We start from the raw sequence: 17,794 nt of genomic DNA on the forward strand, positions 1-17,794 counted from the left end.
TCTGTCTTTGTGCCAGTACCATACTGTCTTGATGACTGTGGCTTTGTAGTATAGTCTGAAGTCAGGCAGGTTGATTCCTCCAGTTCCATTCTTCTTTCTCAGGATTACTTTGGCTATTCGAGGTTTTTTGTATTTCCATACAAATTGTGAAATTATTTGTTCTAGTTCTGTGAAAAATACCGTTGGTAGTTTGATAGGGATTGCATTGAATCTATAGATTGCTTTGGGTAGTATAGCCATTTTGACAATATTGATTCTTCCAATCCATGAACACGGTATATTTCTCCATCTGTTTGTGTCCTCTTTGATTTCTTTCATCAGTGTTTTATAGTTTTCTATGTATAGGTCTTTTGTTTCTTTAGGTAGATATACTCCTAAGTATTTAATTCTTTTTGTTGCAATGGTGAATGGTATTGTTTCCTTAATTTCTCTTTCTGTTTTCTCATTGTTAGTGTATAGGAATGCAAGAGATTTCTGTGTGTTAATTTTATATCCTGCAACTTTACCGTATTCATTGATTAGCTCTAGTAATTTTCTGGTAGAGTCTTTAGGGTTTTCTATGTAGAGGATCATGTCATCTGCAAACAGAGAGAGTTTCACTTCTTCTTTTCCTATCTGGATTCCTTTTACTTCTTTTTCTGCCCTGATTGCTGTGGCCAAAACTTGCAAAACTGTGTTGAATAGTAGTGGTGAGAGTGGGCACCCTTGTCTTGTTCCTGATTTCAGGGGAAATGCTTTCAATTTTTCACCATTGAGGGTGATGCTTGCTGTGGGTTTGTCATATATAGCTTTTATTATGTTGAGGTATGTTCCTTCTATTCCTGCTTTCTGGAGAGTTTTAATCATAAATGGATATTGAATTTTGTCAAAGGCTTTTTCTGCATCTATTGAGATAATCATATGGTTTTTATCTTTCAATTTGTTAATGTGGTGTATTACATTGATTGATTTGTGGATATTAAAGAATCCTTGCATTCCTGGGATAAAGCCCACTTGGTCATGGTGTATGATTTTTTTAATATGTTGTTGGATTCTGTTTGCTAGAATTTTGTTAAGGATTTTTGCATCTATGTTCATCAGTGATATTGGCCTGTAGTTTTCTTTTTTTGTGGCATCTTTGTCTGGTTTTGGAATTAGGGTGATGGTGGCCTCATAGAATGAGTTTGGAAGTTTACCTTCTTCTGCAATTTTCAGGAAGATTTTGAGTAAGATAGGTGTTAGCTCTTCCCTAAATTTTTGGTAGAATTCAGCTGTGAAGCCATCTGGTCCTGGGCTTTTGTTTGCTGGAAGATTTCTGATTACAGTTTCGATTTCCTTGCTTGTGATCGTTTTGTTAAGATCTTCTATTTCTTCCTGGTTCAGTTTTGGAAAGTTATACTTCTCTAAGAACTTGTCCATTTCTTCCAAGTTGTCCATTTGATTGGCATAGAGCTGCTGGTAGTAGTCTCTTATGATCCTTTGTATTTCAGTGTTGTCTGTTGTGATCTCTCCATTTTCATTTCTAATTTTGTTAATTTGGTTCTTCTCCCTTTGTTTCTTAATGAGTCTTGCTAATGGTTTGTCAATTTTGTTTATTTTTTCAAAACACCAGCTTTTAGCTTTGTTAATTTTTGCTATGATCTCTTTAGTTTCTTTTGCATTTATTTCTGCCCTATTTTTTAAGATTTCTTTCCTTCTACTAACCCTGGGGTTCTTCATTTCTTCCTCCTCTAGTTGCTTTAGGTGTAGAGTTAGGTTATTTATTTGACTTTTTTCTTGTTTCTTGAGGTAGGCCTGTAATGCTATGAATCTTCCCCTTAGCACTGCTTTTACAGTGTCCCATAGGTTTTGGGTTGTTGTGTTTTCATTTTCACTCATTTCTATGCATATTTTGATTTCTTTTTTGATTTCTTCTATGATTTGTTGGTTATTCAGAAGCGTGTTGTTTAGCCTCCATATGTTTGAGTTTTTAATAATTTTTTTCCTGTAATTGAGATCTAATCTTACTGCACTGTGGTCAGAAAAGATGACTGGAATGATTTCAATCTTTTTGAATTTACCAAGACTAGATTTATGGCCCAGGATGTGATCTATTGTGGAGAAGGTTCCGTGTGCACTTGAGAAAAAGGTGAAGTTGATTGTTTTGGGGTGAAACGTCCTATAGATGTCAATTAGGTCTAGCTGGTCCATTGTGTCCATTAAAGTTTGTGTTTTCTTGTTCATTTCCTGTTTAGTTGATCTATCCATAGTTGTGAGTGGGGTATTAAAGTCTCCTACTATTATTGTGTTAGTATTAATTTCCTCTTTCATACTCGTTAGTGTTTGCCTTACATATTGCGGTGCTCCTATGTTGGGTGCATATATATTTATAATTGTTATATCTTCTTCTTGGATTGATCCTTTGATCATTATGTAGTGTCCATCTTTGTCTCTTTTCACAGCCTTTATTTGAAAGTCTATTTTATCTGATATGAGTATTGCGACTCCTGCTTTCTTTTAGTCTCCGTTTGTGTGGAATATTTTTTTCCAGCCCTTCACTTTTAGTCTGTATGTGTCCCTTGCTTTGAGGTGGGTCTCTTGTAGACAGCATATATAGGGGTCTTGCTTTTGTATCCATTCAGCCAGCCTTTGTCTTTTGGTTGGGGCATTCAACCCATTTACATTTAAGGTAATTATTGATAGGTATGGTCCCGTTGCCATTTATTTTGTTGTTTGGGGTTCACGTTTATACCACCTTTCTGTGTTTCCTGTCTAGAGAAAATCCTTTAGTATTTGTTGAAGAGCTGGTTTGGTGGTGCTGAATTCTCTCAGCTTTTGCTTGTCTGTAAAGCTTTTGAGTTCTCCTTCATATCTGAATGAGATCCTTGCTGGGTAGAGTAATCTAGGTTGTAGGTTATTCTCTTTCATTACTTTAAGTATGTCCTGCCATTCCCTTCTGGCCTGAAGGGTTTCTATTGATAGATCAGTTGTTATCCTTATGGGAATCCCTTTGTGTGTTATTTGTTATTTCTCCCTTGCTGCTTTTAATATTTGTTCTTTGTGTTTGATCTTTGTTAATTTGATTAATATGTGTCTTGGGGTGTTTTGCCTTGGGTTTATCCTGTTTGGCACTCTCTGGGTTTCTTGGACTTGGTTGGCTATTTCCTTCCCCATTTTAGGGAAGTTTTCAGCTATTATTTCCTCGAGTATCTTCTCATGACCTTTCTTTTTGTCTTCTTCTTCTGGGACTCCTATGATTCGAATGTTGGGGCGTTTCACATTGTCCCAGAGGTCCCTGAGGTTGTCCTCATTTCTTTTGATTCTGTTTTCTTTTTTCCTCTCTGCTTCATTTATTTCCACCATTTTATCTTCTAAGTCACTTATCCTATCTTCTGTCTCTGTTATTCTACTCATGGTTCCCTCCAGAGTGTTTTTGATCTCATTTATTTCATTAGTAATTTTTAATTGACTTTTTTTTTTCTTCTTCTAGGTCCTTGTTAAACATTTCTTGCATCTTCTCAATCTTTGTCTCCAGGCTATTTATTTGTAACTCCATTTTGTTTTCAAGATTTGGATCATTTTTATTATCATTATTCTACATTCTTTTTCAGGTGGATTCCCTATTTCCTCCTCTTTTGTTTGACTTGGTGGGCTTTTTTCATGTTCCTTTAGCTGTTGAGTATTTCTCTGCCTTTTCATCTTGTTTAGATTGCTGTGTCTGGAGTGGGCTTTCTGTATTCTTGTGGTCTGAGGTTCCTTTTTATTGTGGAGGTTTCACCCAGTGGGTGGGGCTGGACAATTGGTTTGTCAAGGTTTCCTGGTTAGGGAAGCTTGTGTTAGCGTTCTGGTGCATGGAATTGGATTTCTTCTCTCTGGAGTGCAATGGAGTGTCCAGTAATGAGTTTTGCGATGGGTCTCTGTGTTAGGTGTGACTTTGGACAGCCTGTATGTTGACACTCAGGTCTATGTTCCTGCGTTGCTAAAGAATTTGCGTGGTATGTCTTGTACTGGAGCTTATTGGCTCTTGGGTGGTGGTTGGTTTTGGTGTAGGTATGGAGGCTTTTGGATGGTCTCTTATTCCTTAATGTTCCATGTAGTCAGGAGTTTTCTGGTTTTCTCAGGATTTGGGCTTAAGTCTCCTGCCTCTGGATTTCAGTTTTATTCTTCCAATAGTCTCAAAACTTCTCCAACTATACAGCACCGATAATAAAACTTCTAGGTTAATGGTGAAAAGATTCTCCACCGTGAGAGACAACTAGAGAGGTTCACAGAGTTACATGAAGAATAGGAGAGGGAGGAAGGAGATAGAGGTGAACAGGAGGAGAAAAAGGGGACTCAAGAGGAGAGAGACAGATCTACGCAGTTATCTGTTCCCAAAGTGTTCTGCGTAGCCCAGACACCCACAAAGATTCACAGAGTTGGATTGGGAAGAGAAGGGGAAAGGAGGAAATAGAGTTGTTCTGAGGTAGAAAACAGAGAGTCAAAAGTGGGAGAGTATCACCACACTCCTGAATAGAAATGGGAACTGAATATTGGATTTTTAAATGACCAAAATTTATATCACATACTACTGAAAAACAAAGATTAAAAATCTAGTGTAGAGGTTAGACTCTTTGAAATACAATATTTAAAAACAAAAACAAAAACACACAAAAAAATTTAGAACTGTATATGAAGTTCGGTTTAAAAATAGGGTTTCTCTCTCTCTCTTTTTTTTTTTTGGCAAGGTTATAGTGAAATGAAAATGAAAATTAAGAAATAATAGAGGAGTATTAGAGGACTTTAAAAGGAAATAGGAGAGAAAAACAAGAAAAAGAAAAAAAAATTTTTTTCCCTAATTAAAAAAAAATCATAAAAATATATGAAAATAAAAGTTGAGGAGTAATGGGGGAGTAATAGGTAATTTTAAAAGAAAATAAAAGAGAAAAAATAAAAAATAAAAAAAAAAAGGAAAGAAAAAAAAATTTTTTTTTAATTAAAAAAAAAAAATATATATATATATCTAGGAATTTCTCTGGAGTTGTTGCGGTCAGCGTGGGTTCAGTTCAATTTACAGATAGCTCCTCTTTCCAGCTTACACTCTCATCATTTCCCTGTTAGGCCCCCTTCACTGTTGCATTGATTGGTAGTTCTTCACAATCTTAATCAATATGAAAAAACAGTGCAGTTTTGAAATTCTTGTTATTGGGCTTTGTTAGCAGTTCTTGTTGTCAATTTAGCAGGACCAGCCGATTAGTTGTTTCTATTTAGCTTTCTCGTCATGTATAGTATATTCTATACGTGAAAGTTTCTCTAAAACATCTTCATTGTGTTGTTTCACGATTTTGTCACATTGTTCTTCTACCCATCATCGGTGTCTTGCTATTTTCCCAATGTCAACACATATCATCCCACTCTCTTTATGCCCAAGACGTGCCTGCTTTAAGATTGCTAGAGTACTTTCCTTTTTCCTCATCAACAACAGCGAGGGGATTTAAATTTTTGACTGCCTTATTTTTTTGCTTCCGTACTTTGAAAATAGTTCAATAGGTAATACCAGAGAGCAATTGGGCGTACTAATACCCGGGTCACAAGACTATTTCCCCCCTGAGAGCAGTGTGTCATAGAGAAATTCCCCCTTCCCAGAATGGCGCTCACTGTTTTCCTCTCCCTGGTGAGCACGCCAGGAAGAAGAGGCAGGGAAATTTCTCAAACTCTCTGTATTAGGATCAATTTTTTTATTTCCCAAGGAGATTTTCCCCTAGTCTGGGCTTCAGATGTTTCAGACATTTACCTCACAATATGTTTCTCACTGGTCATGAGGTCTGTGTAGATCTGGGATGATTTGCAATTTTCCTTATGCTCCTACCTAGCTGGATGGACTAAAGCTGTCTTCTCTAAATATTCCAAGTCACCTATTGCAGCTTGCGAACCACCGGCTGTGTTTGCTGGCCCAGTAATTTTGTACAGATATACCACAGCTTAAATAAAAGCCAATCAATGACTCTTCTACATCTCTTGAAGGATGGTGTTTATCCTAAGGAATGAGCTGCTTCTCGTTCAACTGCAATGTAGCTAGAGTAGGACCAAGTTTGGGTTCTATTTTCTGATCCAGAGTACTTTTAATTATTTCACTGGGCATTGTTTTTATTTTTTCTCCATTAGAAGCCTACATATTCCTCTAAGTCTCTGCCTCAGTAATTCCTGGTGATTGGAAGCTTTCCTTCTAATTAAGGGATTCCTCCTTTATTGGTATGATTCCGTCCGTACTTCTTTTGATCTCCTGTTATCATAGATTATAATTTTTGTGACCTACACTACCATTGCGAAAGACAATTGTCTTTGTTTGCTCTGTTTGCACTTGTGTACAGTTTCAAAGAGTATTATTGGAAATTTCAATGGCGATTCTAAATGATTCTGTCTCCCAAGAATTAAATGTGTTTGAAAGTAAGTGTGGTATATATCCCTGGTCCATCAGTTCATATATTTATGGTCTTTAACACAGTACATGTTTTTAAATGTTTGTCAAGAAGAATGTCTGGCACTATCGAGCTGGCCCTAAGTCTCTTGTTCTCCATGCTCAGAATACTTTCAGAACTCTATACAGAAGCTGTAGACAGGAAATGTTTCTGATAATATCTCAATGTGACTCTTCATCACTCCCATCCCCTCCCCCAATCTGAATAACTGTCACAGTTCCATTCCCTGCAGAGAGAAACAAAAAGGAAGTAATTATCACATTTATATATGAAGAAATTTCTAATAACACTTAATTGTTGGGATTAAACTTGAATTTAGTTTTTTATTCCAGTGAAGGTTTGTTAAGTACTTGGCATACTACCCCATCTCTTATATTTCAAATCCTCTACATCTGATAGAAGAAAATGGTAAGGAGGTAAACAGGAAATTTCCATCTTGAACCATCTTCACTGCCATCCACCTGCCATCTCTAATTGTGTTTGCACGTTCACTGCCACCCTATATACATATCAATGCAGTGAGGTCTGGTAATAGATTATTTTCAAATTGAAAGTGTTCCAAAAAGTCAGGCCTTTTGGCTGTGTAGCCTTTGGTTTAGGGTCTCTGTGTGACTAGAAGCAAGTAAAGATAGTCTATTGAAAATTATAGCCATAATCATGAAGTGTATACAAGCTAAGAAGACCTCAGAGCAATTTCATCCTAAAAACAGAGTATTGAATTAGCCTCATTTGAGGAACAATGTGTAATTCATATGTGAGAAAGTGTGAAAGAGTAAAATGAAAAGTCACAATAATCACTTCTAATTCCTATTTTTAATTCAGGTAATTCTCTTTCAAATTGTGACTGACTCTGGTAGGGTGAGTAATGCTATCTGCCCACTCGCTCAGAGATGTTCCTGTCCTAATCTCCAAGACCTGTAAATATTTTACCTAGCATAGTACAAGGGAATTTTCAAGTGGAGTTAAATTAAATATTTTGTAATGGGGAAGTTATCCTGGAATCTGTGGGTGACTCCCATGTAATTAAAAGAGTCCTCCCATGTGTGAGACAGAGAATCAGAATTATGAACAGAAGGTGATGTGATGAAATGAGACAAAGAGAAAGAGACTTTTAAAGATACAACCCTGCTGGCTTTGAAGATGGAGGAAGGAGCCATGAGCCAAAGAATGCAGATGACCATCAGCAGCTTGAAAAGTCCGGGGAACAACTTCTCTCCCAGAAACTCTAGAAGAAATAGAGCCTTGCCAACACTTTGACTTCAGCCCCTGAAAGCCTTTTTCAACTTCTGACCTCTAGCACTACAAGATTATAACCCTGTGTTGTCTGAGCCTCCTAATTTGTGGGTAATTTATTACAATAGCAGTGAGACACTAATACATTCATTAATGATGGTTAAAGGAAGCGTAGCGATTAGGGTCACGTACTCTGGATCTGACTTGTCTGAGTTTGAGTCTTGGCTCAGCCATTTATCAATTCTGTGACCTTGGCAATTTATTTACATTCTCTGTGACTAAGTTTCCTTATCTTTAAAATGAGTATACATATGTAGCATTGAGTGTTATAAACATTAATTAGTTCGTATACAGAGCTGAGAATATAACTCATTACTATAGAGTAAGTGGTCAATTAATGTTAATCATTTGTGGAAAAAATAACGAGTTAACTAGTACATGAACTAGGGGAACTTTGACTCACTTAATGCTTGGTGAAAGGAATTTGAAATTAATCTAATTGATCCCCATTTATCCTGCAGGATGTAGTAGATGCTATATTAGTATATGTCTCAGTTTCCTATCGATTTTGATTCTCTGTCCATAATGGTGCTAAGATTACTATCTACTCCTGCTTAGTTCTTTAGCTGTATAGAGGAGTCATTTGGCTTCTGAGCTCTAACTCATTAACTAAAACAAGATATCCATCCAGGGATTCTGTACAGTTTATTAATACTTACATATATTGGGTTTTAATTCATTTCACCAAACTCTTTTGTCTTAGACAAAGTATCATTAAAAAATAATAACCCTTGGCCTTAATACCATTTATGGACTTAAGGAGGGAAAGAGTAAAAGTATTTGAGGCAATGAGGGCAGAACAACTTGTTTACCTTCAGGTGCCTCTTTGAAAAGTTCATTGACAGAAAACATGTGATTTCTTAACATGTTATCAGATGTTCTTATGGTATGGGCTTGAGAGAGATGAATACTAAGTAAAACTGCAGTTTATTATAGTCATGTTTTGAAGAAAACTTTCAGAGTCCTGAGTTGGAGATGCAGTAATGACAGCCAATTATCTGAACAAATCTACTTTACAGTTCTTTATGAATCTCAAAAATGGAGATATGATAAAAAAAAATCAAACAAGCACAAAGTGATTCTTTGTTTCCAGGACAATATATCATCCTGGTTGGTGAGAGAAGGAAAAAAAGAGAAAAAGAGTTGCACTATTCTTTGTCTCGTAAAGCTTTCAAAGATACTTTAATTTTGAGCAAATCACCCATATCTCCTGCATAGTGAATATCTCTGTATCAGTACCAACTCCCCGCACTCCCACCCCCCCCACACTTCCAAGATAGTCGAGGAGTAGTATTCAGCTAGGAAAGTCTCAAGAAATAAAGTTGTCATGAAACTGGCCAGCGAATCAAAGTACTGGACAACTGAAAATCCAGAGAAGGGCAGGCCTTTCTATGAAGGGCTCTAAGTCCCAAACTGCTTTAGAAAATAGGAAGAATTTCTCTGAACATATGACAGAAAACATCTGGACAGGAGGGACTTGACTTAATTCCCTATGATTTGTTTTATTCATGATTTCTTTGAAAGGATTTTTTGATCAGAAGGATCACTGAAATAAATAATTTCATACCACAACATGCTGGCATTACATATACTCACATTATAATTGATATCGAAGTAACCTAATTATTTTCTGTAGTTTACTCCCCAAAGTCATGCTTAGTTTGCTGTATTGTCACAAGGAGTTTCAGAGAAAAAAGAAAAAAGACATAAACAATTCTTTATTCACTGAAAGTGTATTGTGCGTTATGTTGTTCTAGTCACTGAGCTGGCCACTGGAATGTGTTAAAATAATCACTTACAATAATGGATGGATGAGTTAAAAACATTACTATAGTTAAATAATTCGTTTACTGCTTGGGATGTAGCAAAGCACCTGTATAACAAGGCTAGGGTAGCAGCCAGCTTCCAAGCTGAGTACAAACAACAGGCTCTAAAACAATAGGAAAGTTTGCAGACAGACACTCAGTTCATCTCAAATATCACAGACAGGCCTTTTCAGGTCTGAAGTCATAATATCCCACAAAATAGTATAGATACTATGGGCTGCTGAATTTCATGGATCTTCTTAAAAAAGATTAAATTAAAATTTTTCCTTTTATGTATTTTCTTTCCATTGAATAATGACCTTAGGAGTCAATAATTTTGACTGCTTTGACATATTTGTATTAATATGTTTCTAGGAGAAATAGTCGTTTAGAAAGCATTCTAACTGTTACAAAAGGGATTTGGAGGAAAAGTACCCACTGAGACCCCTAAACCTTCGTGTCAAATAACAAAGAGCCATCAGGTTTGCTATTTCCCTTGTGGGGCTAATCAGTCCGCTTAGCCTTACAGGATGGTCAGAGTAGTTAATTAAGCGCCAGGGGAACTGAGTTCCATAGACCAGAGAGCAGTTTACAGTGAATGCAGGGTTAGGGAGCTTACGGCCAGTGCTAACACATTAATCCCAAATCGCTTAACTAGAGTTTAAAGAACAACAACATCTAAATTGGGCTTTGAATAATTGATGACAGCAGCTGAACTATTAGAGAAAAAAATATGTCTCTTTCCTCCAAGTCTATATGCTTATAATTGCTAAGCTTATTTTCTCTCTGATTGGATGTAGGTTCTCCCAGGAATATTTTCTTTCCTCTGAATCATGAAGAGGCACTCCAGTGACATATTTTTGATGGGAGTGATAGAAAAATTATATATTTTTAAAAGGCTGCTGAATTAACTAAACTTACTTCAAAAATCATGCTATTAATTCTGCTATTCATGTATGTACACAACAAGAGAATCAGAAATTGAAAATTCCCTTTTTGCTCAGGGTTGTTGGGAGTGAGAGTGGGATGGTGAGGGTGTCCACCACAGCAAAGACTTTGAGATGAAAAGAAAATGCTTTTAAAATCATATCAAAAGATGGGTTTTTGATGGTGATTCAAAGAATCTTACAAAAGAACTGAGTATAATTCATTACAAATATGTGAATCACTTCCTCTAATGAAACAATGATCTATGTAACCTTCGGAAAGAGTGTTATTTGTAGAATTGGTTTTTCAGAGCTATGAAATAGTGCATAATGTACTAATTTTTCTTTTCTTGTACATTATAGGTGTTATGTCTCTAATAGTTTCCATAGAAACAGTTAAAATTGGACTTCTGGAACTAGTGTTAAGGGGTAGAAGAGCAAGGAAGATAGTTTGGGAATGAATGACCAGCAGGTGTGTTAAAGTTAAGGCTGTGTGACATTTTAGTGCTAAATGAAAAGCACAGAACTTTCATAGGTGCAGCTTGACTAAGTATAGATTGTACATGATAAAGCTGCAAGTAAAGTCTGGGCATTACATTCTGATCTTAAAAATATGCATCTATTTTCATGTGTGTTTCTAGTGTCTTAGGATTCTATGGTCATCCTCTAGCCTTCACTTGCCTTCCTCATTTATAAAGCAGAATTAAAAATGGTGATGCATTTCTTCACTCAGTAAACATATGTAAAATGCCTATTGTATACTAGGTTCTCATCAAGGCATTTGGGATATATTAGTCAATAAAGCAGAAAAGATCCTCCCTTTGCAAAGCTTACATTGGGGCAGGAGGAGTAGATAGTGAGTGGAGTAAAAATAGTATAAATTGCTATTTTCCCTCAAAAAAAAGAAAACCTAGTGGTATGAGAGAGCTGGGATAAGTGAGCTGGGACGTGGGTTGTAATTTTGGTAAGAATGGTCAAGGGAAGATTTATTGAGAGCATAAGTAAAGACTGGAAGGAATTGAGGAAGTAAACCACTGAAATACCTGGAGAAGATCTCTGCAGATGAAAGGGACAGCACCAAGGCAGAAGACTGCTTGCTTATTTCTGCTCTAGCAAGGAGATCAGTATGGCTGGAGAGGAGAAAGCAGGTTGGAAGGGTTCAGAAATGTAGCTGTCAGTCAGATAGTTTAAGTTTTATGCCATTCTGAGGATTTTGGCTTTTATTTTGAATAAAATAGGAAGTGAGCAGGTCATTGGTTCTCCGAGTAAAATCACCAGACCAGCAGCACAAGTCTTATCTGGGAAATTGTTAGAAATATGAATTCTCAGGCCTACTCCAGACCAAAATGGCTAGGGATAGAGCCCAGCAGACTTTTTATTAATAAGTGCTAAAAATATCTAGGGACGGAGCCCAGCACACTTTGTATTAATAAGTGCTAAAAATGTCTAGGGATGGAGCCCAGCAGACTGTGTTAATAAGTGCTCCAAGTGATTCAGATGTGTGTTCAAGTGGGAGAAACACTACACTAGATGACTCTAAGCCAAAGAATGCCATAATCTAACTTGATCATTATCTTAAGACTTCTATAGATTGTCCATAAATAAGATGGCCACGTGAATTATACTCTAACTTTGAGCATTTTGGAGAGTAATGCATATTAGTGTGCTAAGTTGCTTCAGTTGTGTCTGACTCTTTGCGATCCCATTGACTGTAGCCTGACATGCTCCTCTGTCCATGGGGATTCTCCTGGCAAGAATACTGGATTGAACCCTGGTCCCCTGCATGGGTAGGAGGGTTCTTTACCACCTGTGCCACCTTGGAAGCCCTCTTGAGAGTAAAAAGGGAACTGACAATAATGAACAGTTATGATTTATCTGCAACAGGTTGTAAGTTGGAATTTTCTGGGACAAACCAGGACATGTGAGGCCATAAGTCACTCATTTGTCCTATAAGATACTATAGGCTCTTGTTCTATAAAGAGATCTAGTCACAAAGCAGGCTTTTACAGATTGAAAAGAAGACAAAGAGGAAAATCACTGCAAAATTTTGCTTCCCAGTCTGGATCTTTCACTCTAATAAGCAGTTACCCAGTCTGAAGTTCATAGGAAGGATATCTCACTTGAAAATATAGACAACTTACCATACATAGTCTGAAATGATTTAAAATGAAGCTTGAGATAGAATGGGATTTTTATGGAAGCCTGACCTTTGGTCTTGCTCATTTCATTACCAAGTATTTTACTTCTGACATTTAGTCTGGGCCAAAGTTTGTCCCTACGCATTTTGAAGTCATGACATTTCATCATGTGGTATTTTGCTTTTGATTAAGGTGCTATGGCATTCGTTGCCTTATAAATTTAATAGTATTTAAATATTTTATATGAACATGCTCTTTTAAAAAAATGTGAGCGTGTGAAGGTACTATCTAATTTGATATAAAATTATTTAAATGAGAAACCTCTCAACAAGAGTGAAGTCTTGCTATTATCAAGGGTGGGCTGAAATCTATTCTAAACATGCTCCTCCATAGACATAGAGTGGGAGAGCATGAAGTGGCAGAGCCTGTGGTCAATATCTGTGCTTTGTGTATTTTTGTTTCCTCCCCATTACTCTATGGAATGCTTCAGTTCTCAGGAGCGCTCATTTAAACATGGTCCAACCACAGAAAGTGAGGATGACAACATTCACTATTAAAATTGTTGCCTGAGTAATGTAGCCTAGCTAAAAATAGAAAGAAACACATAAACTTGAAAAGAGATTAAGGATTGAACAGGATACTTCTCAAAGGCAGTCTACAGACCACCTGCCTAAGGGTCATATGGGGAGTACATGAAATGTACAGACAATCACAGGCCACCTGCCAGGCGTGCTGGATCAGATTCTCTGGACAGGAGGCTTATAAATCTGCATTTTTAATAAGTGCCCTAGGTGACTTCATACACACTAAAGTTTGTGAAGCACTATGACATGGACAGTGTCCAAAAAATTTCCTTAGGGCTGCAAAAGGTAAAGATAAAAGAATACTTGTAATGATAAGATAATTTTCAATGTTTAAACTATTTTTTTGATTTGAATGACTGTAAATTGAGGAGAAAGAGGGAAGAAAGAGATATACCAAAGCCCAAAGGATTCAGTACAGTAGGTCAGAGGAAATGTTAAAAGCTTAAGAAGCCACCAAATAATTGCTGAGGGTGGGAGGTTGCAGGAGTCTGCTTGGAGATCTCTCGGGACTAACTTCATATTGCTAATTTACAATCACATGCTGCATCTGTCACTTTTACAAAGCAGTGAGAATGCCCACCCTTTAATAGCATGGGGTTACTTGCCATGGTCTCTGGAGTGGGCCATCTAGACAAGACCTTTCAGGATGTCAGGAAAGAACCTTGGTGACGCACATTAACACACACATGCTCCTTTATGTCACTTCTAATTTACATTATCTTAAATTGTCAGCAAGAAAAACTCACACCCATATTAATAACTAGAGGTTTGTATTTAAGCCAAGAAAGATAAACCCTGCTGATAGCTCAGCAGACAGCTGGTTTGCTCTAAGTAGAGCCAACAAAAGACATGGTTCTTTGTATTTGTGAAAAATCTATCATATTCAGGAAATGGAACTATTGGATGAATAGTTTTGATGTCTGTGTTTAGAAAAGGCGTCTTGAGAAAATAACTGATCTTATCATTAAACATGATTTTTACTATAAGCAAAAGAAAAAATACAAACACTATTAAGATAAAGTCATGATCATAAGTTTAAACCATCTGGGGATCTAATTGTGCTGAAGAAATAGGGTCTAAGATATTGTTTTTACTTTTCTAAAGACAAATGAAGAAATTAAGATGCTTCTCTGATAATCTAATATTGGTCAAAAAAGCAAGAAATGTTTCATGATGAGAAGTGGTTAGTGGAAATAAATGTTGTCCATAACCACACTTTGGACTTGTTGTTGTCCAATGGCTCAGTCATGTCTGTCTCTTTGCGACCCCATGGACTGCAGCATTCCAGGCTTCCCTGTCCATCACCATCTCCCGGAGGTTGCTCAATGTTCATTGATCGGTGAGGCCATCCAACCATTTTGCCCTCTGTCATCCCCTACTCCTCCTGCCTTCAATCTTTCCCAGCATCAGGGTCTTTTCAAATGAGTCAGCTCTTTGCATCAGATGGCCAAAGTATTGGAGTTTCAGTTTCAACATCAGTCCTTCCAATGAATATTCAGAACTGATTTCCTTTTAGGATTTCCTTTAGGATGGATCTCTGTGTAGGCCAAGGGACTCTCAGGAGTCTTCTCCAGTACCACAGTTCAAAAGCATCAGCTCTTCAGCACTCAGCTTTCCTTATAGTCCAACTCTCACATCCATACATGACCACTGGAAAAACCAGAGCTTTGACACATGGCACTAAGAAGTTTAAAAAGTAGACTTCAAAAGTACTAAAAGGAAAAAATCAGATTTATCTTTTGTATGAGCCTTAAAAGGGACATGTTGCTCAAGGAGCATGGTAAAATAATTAACTTTGGTTTACACAGTCTCCATTCAAACGAGTAAGAAAATATTTCTAAGGGAACTAAATTAGTGGCACAGGATGCTCTCTCAAGAACTGGGAATGTAAAGAACATGTAGAAGAGGTAGAATGAGGGAATGAAAAACAAAGGGCTGCCTAGACTTAGAACAGTGTCAGAAAGATTTGAGGCCAGACTTACTGAGGCTGGAGGAACTGCTCCAGACAAGGAAAAGCTTGCTTGGCAAGCTTTGTTCAGAGACAGACTGTGAACAAAGAAGGGATGGAATCACTGCTGGGGGGAATGGTACACTGTTAACAGGTGACCAAATGTTTACCAAATTACCAATTTATTAACTTTCATATGCTGAAGGTCTAGCACACTGCCAATCACCTTTCAAGTATACTATACATGTGGAAGGAATGGATAGTTGAGGAGTTCAGATATTGAGAGTGACTTCAAAATTAGAAAAGTAGTAGAATAAATGATTTTTATAGAAGTTTCAACACCAAGGTAAAATGTGGAGTTAATAAAGGGAGTTGGTTATTTTAAAATTACATCTCTGCAGACTAAGAATTGACATCCCAAGAGGCAAGAATCTAAAAATCTGATGTGAGAAGTGTCATTAACAATGTTTGGGATCAAAATGTAGAAGTTTCAAAGATGCAATCAGAGTAAGAATCCACAATTTTAAAAGGAGAAAAGATGGATGGGGATATTTCAGAAGAGTACTGTGACTGTGTCTCCCTTAATTCTATACTATCTTATGAAGCAGAGAACTTTGAATGATTTAGATTTTTTAAAAGGATGTTTAGATTATACTAAAAAAGAAAAGTGTATTCACAAGTAGTAGAATTTATTTTTTATGGGACCCCTGATCTATTTATGAAGAAAATGCTGTCATCATTGTGATTTCAGTAGGGCATCCTACAAAATTTTACTTTTATATGTAGAGAAATAATGAAAGATTAACTTGGTGATGATACAAACAAATGGATTCATACTACTCGAACATACTGCAATAAAATCAAAATGGAATAGCTGTGCTATTTGACTCTGTGTTTGGCCTTATTCAATATTTTGATCAGTGATTCAATTAAATACATACAAACAGAACAGGTACATATAAAATTTAAATTTGACACAAAGCTAGAAACAAAAATAATAGTTTACACTTGTCCAAGAAAAAGTGGTATATACTCATGTCTTAGTTCAGGCTTCTATAACAAAGTACCAGAGACTGGAATCTATTTCTCATAGTTCCAGACATTAGAAGTATGAGGTCTTGTGAGGACCATCTTCCAGGTTGTAGATTGCCATTTTCTCACTGTGTCCACACAAGCTGAAAAGGTTAGGAAGCCTCTCTGTGGTGTCTTTTATATGGGTACTAATCCCATTCATGAGGACAAAGCCCTTATAATCTAATCATCTCCCAAAGTCCTTGGCTCCTAATAGTATCATTGGAAATTAGATTTCAATATATGCCTCTGGGATAGAGACAAGCATGCAGTCTGTAAGACATCTCTTTGTTCTCTTCTCCACTAAGTGCAACTGTGTACCCTAGAAACAACACAAGACGCAACCAGAGGAGATATCTGAAGGTGTGTGGTAGGTTGAATAATGTCCTCCAAAGGTGTCTACATTCTAATACCCAGGGTATGTAAATATGCTAGCTTATGTGGTGTAACAAAAGGGGCTTTGCAGATGTGATTACATTAAGAATCTGGAGATGAGGAAATTATCCAGGGTTACTTTACAGGGCTCAGTGTGACTACAAGGGTTCTCACAAGAGTGAAGCAGGTTTGTATATAGTCTGAAGTCAGGGAGCCTGATTTCTCCAGCTCAGGTCTGTTTCAAGATTGCTGTGCTATTCAGGGTTTTTGTATTCCCATACAAATTTAAGCGTGTTTTTATTTTAGTTCTGTGAAAAATGCGGCTGATAATTAGATAAGGATTATATTGAATTTGTAGATTGCCTTGTGTAGTAAGTTCATTTTAATAATATTGATTCTTCCAATCCAAGAATATGGTATATCTTTCCATATATTTGTGTTGTCTTCCGTTTCTTTCATCAGCATATTATACTTTTAAAGTATAGTTCTTTTTCCTCTGATAGGTTTATTCCTAGGTATTTTACTGTTTTTGATGCAAGGGTAAATGTGATTGTTTCTATAATTTATCTTTCTAGCAGTTTGTTATTGGTGTACAGAAAGGCAACAGATTTCTGTATACTAATTTTGTATCCTGCAAACTTACCAAATTCATTGATGAGCTATAATTGTTTTCTAGTAGAGTCTTTAAGGTTTTCATGTATGGAATCATGTCATTTGCAAACAGTGACAGTTTTAATTCTTCCTTTCCAATTTGTATCCTTTTTACATCTGTTTCTTCTCTGATTGCTGTGGCTAGGACTCTCAAAACTGTATTGAATACGAGTGATGTGAATAAGAATCCTTGCCTTTTTGAACTTAGAGGAAAAGTTTTCAGGTTTCACCACAGAGTATGATATTAACTGTGAGTTCATCAGGTATGGCCTTTATTGTGTTAGGGTTTTTCTCTTTCTGCCTGCTTTCTTAAGACTTTTTAACATAAAAAAATGTTGAATTTTATCAAAAGCTTTTTTTTTTGCATCTAGATTAATCTCCAAAATACACCAACAGCTTCAGTTCAGTTCAGTTGCTCAGTCGTGTCCGACTCTTTGCGACCCCATAGACTGCAGCACACTAGGCTTCGCTGTCAGTCACCATTTCCTGGAGCTTGCTCAAACTTATGTCCAGTGAGTTGGTGATGCCATCCAGCCGTCTCATCCTCTGTCATCCCCTTCTCCTCCTGCTTTCAATCTTTCCTAGCA

Source organism: Odocoileus virginianus, chromosome 3, assembly GCF_023699985.2.
Source record: "Odocoileus virginianus isolate 20LAN1187 ecotype Illinois chromosome 3, Ovbor_1.2, whole genome shotgun sequence".
Taxonomy (NCBI): domain Eukaryota; kingdom Metazoa; phylum Chordata; class Mammalia; order Artiodactyla; family Cervidae; genus Odocoileus; species Odocoileus virginianus.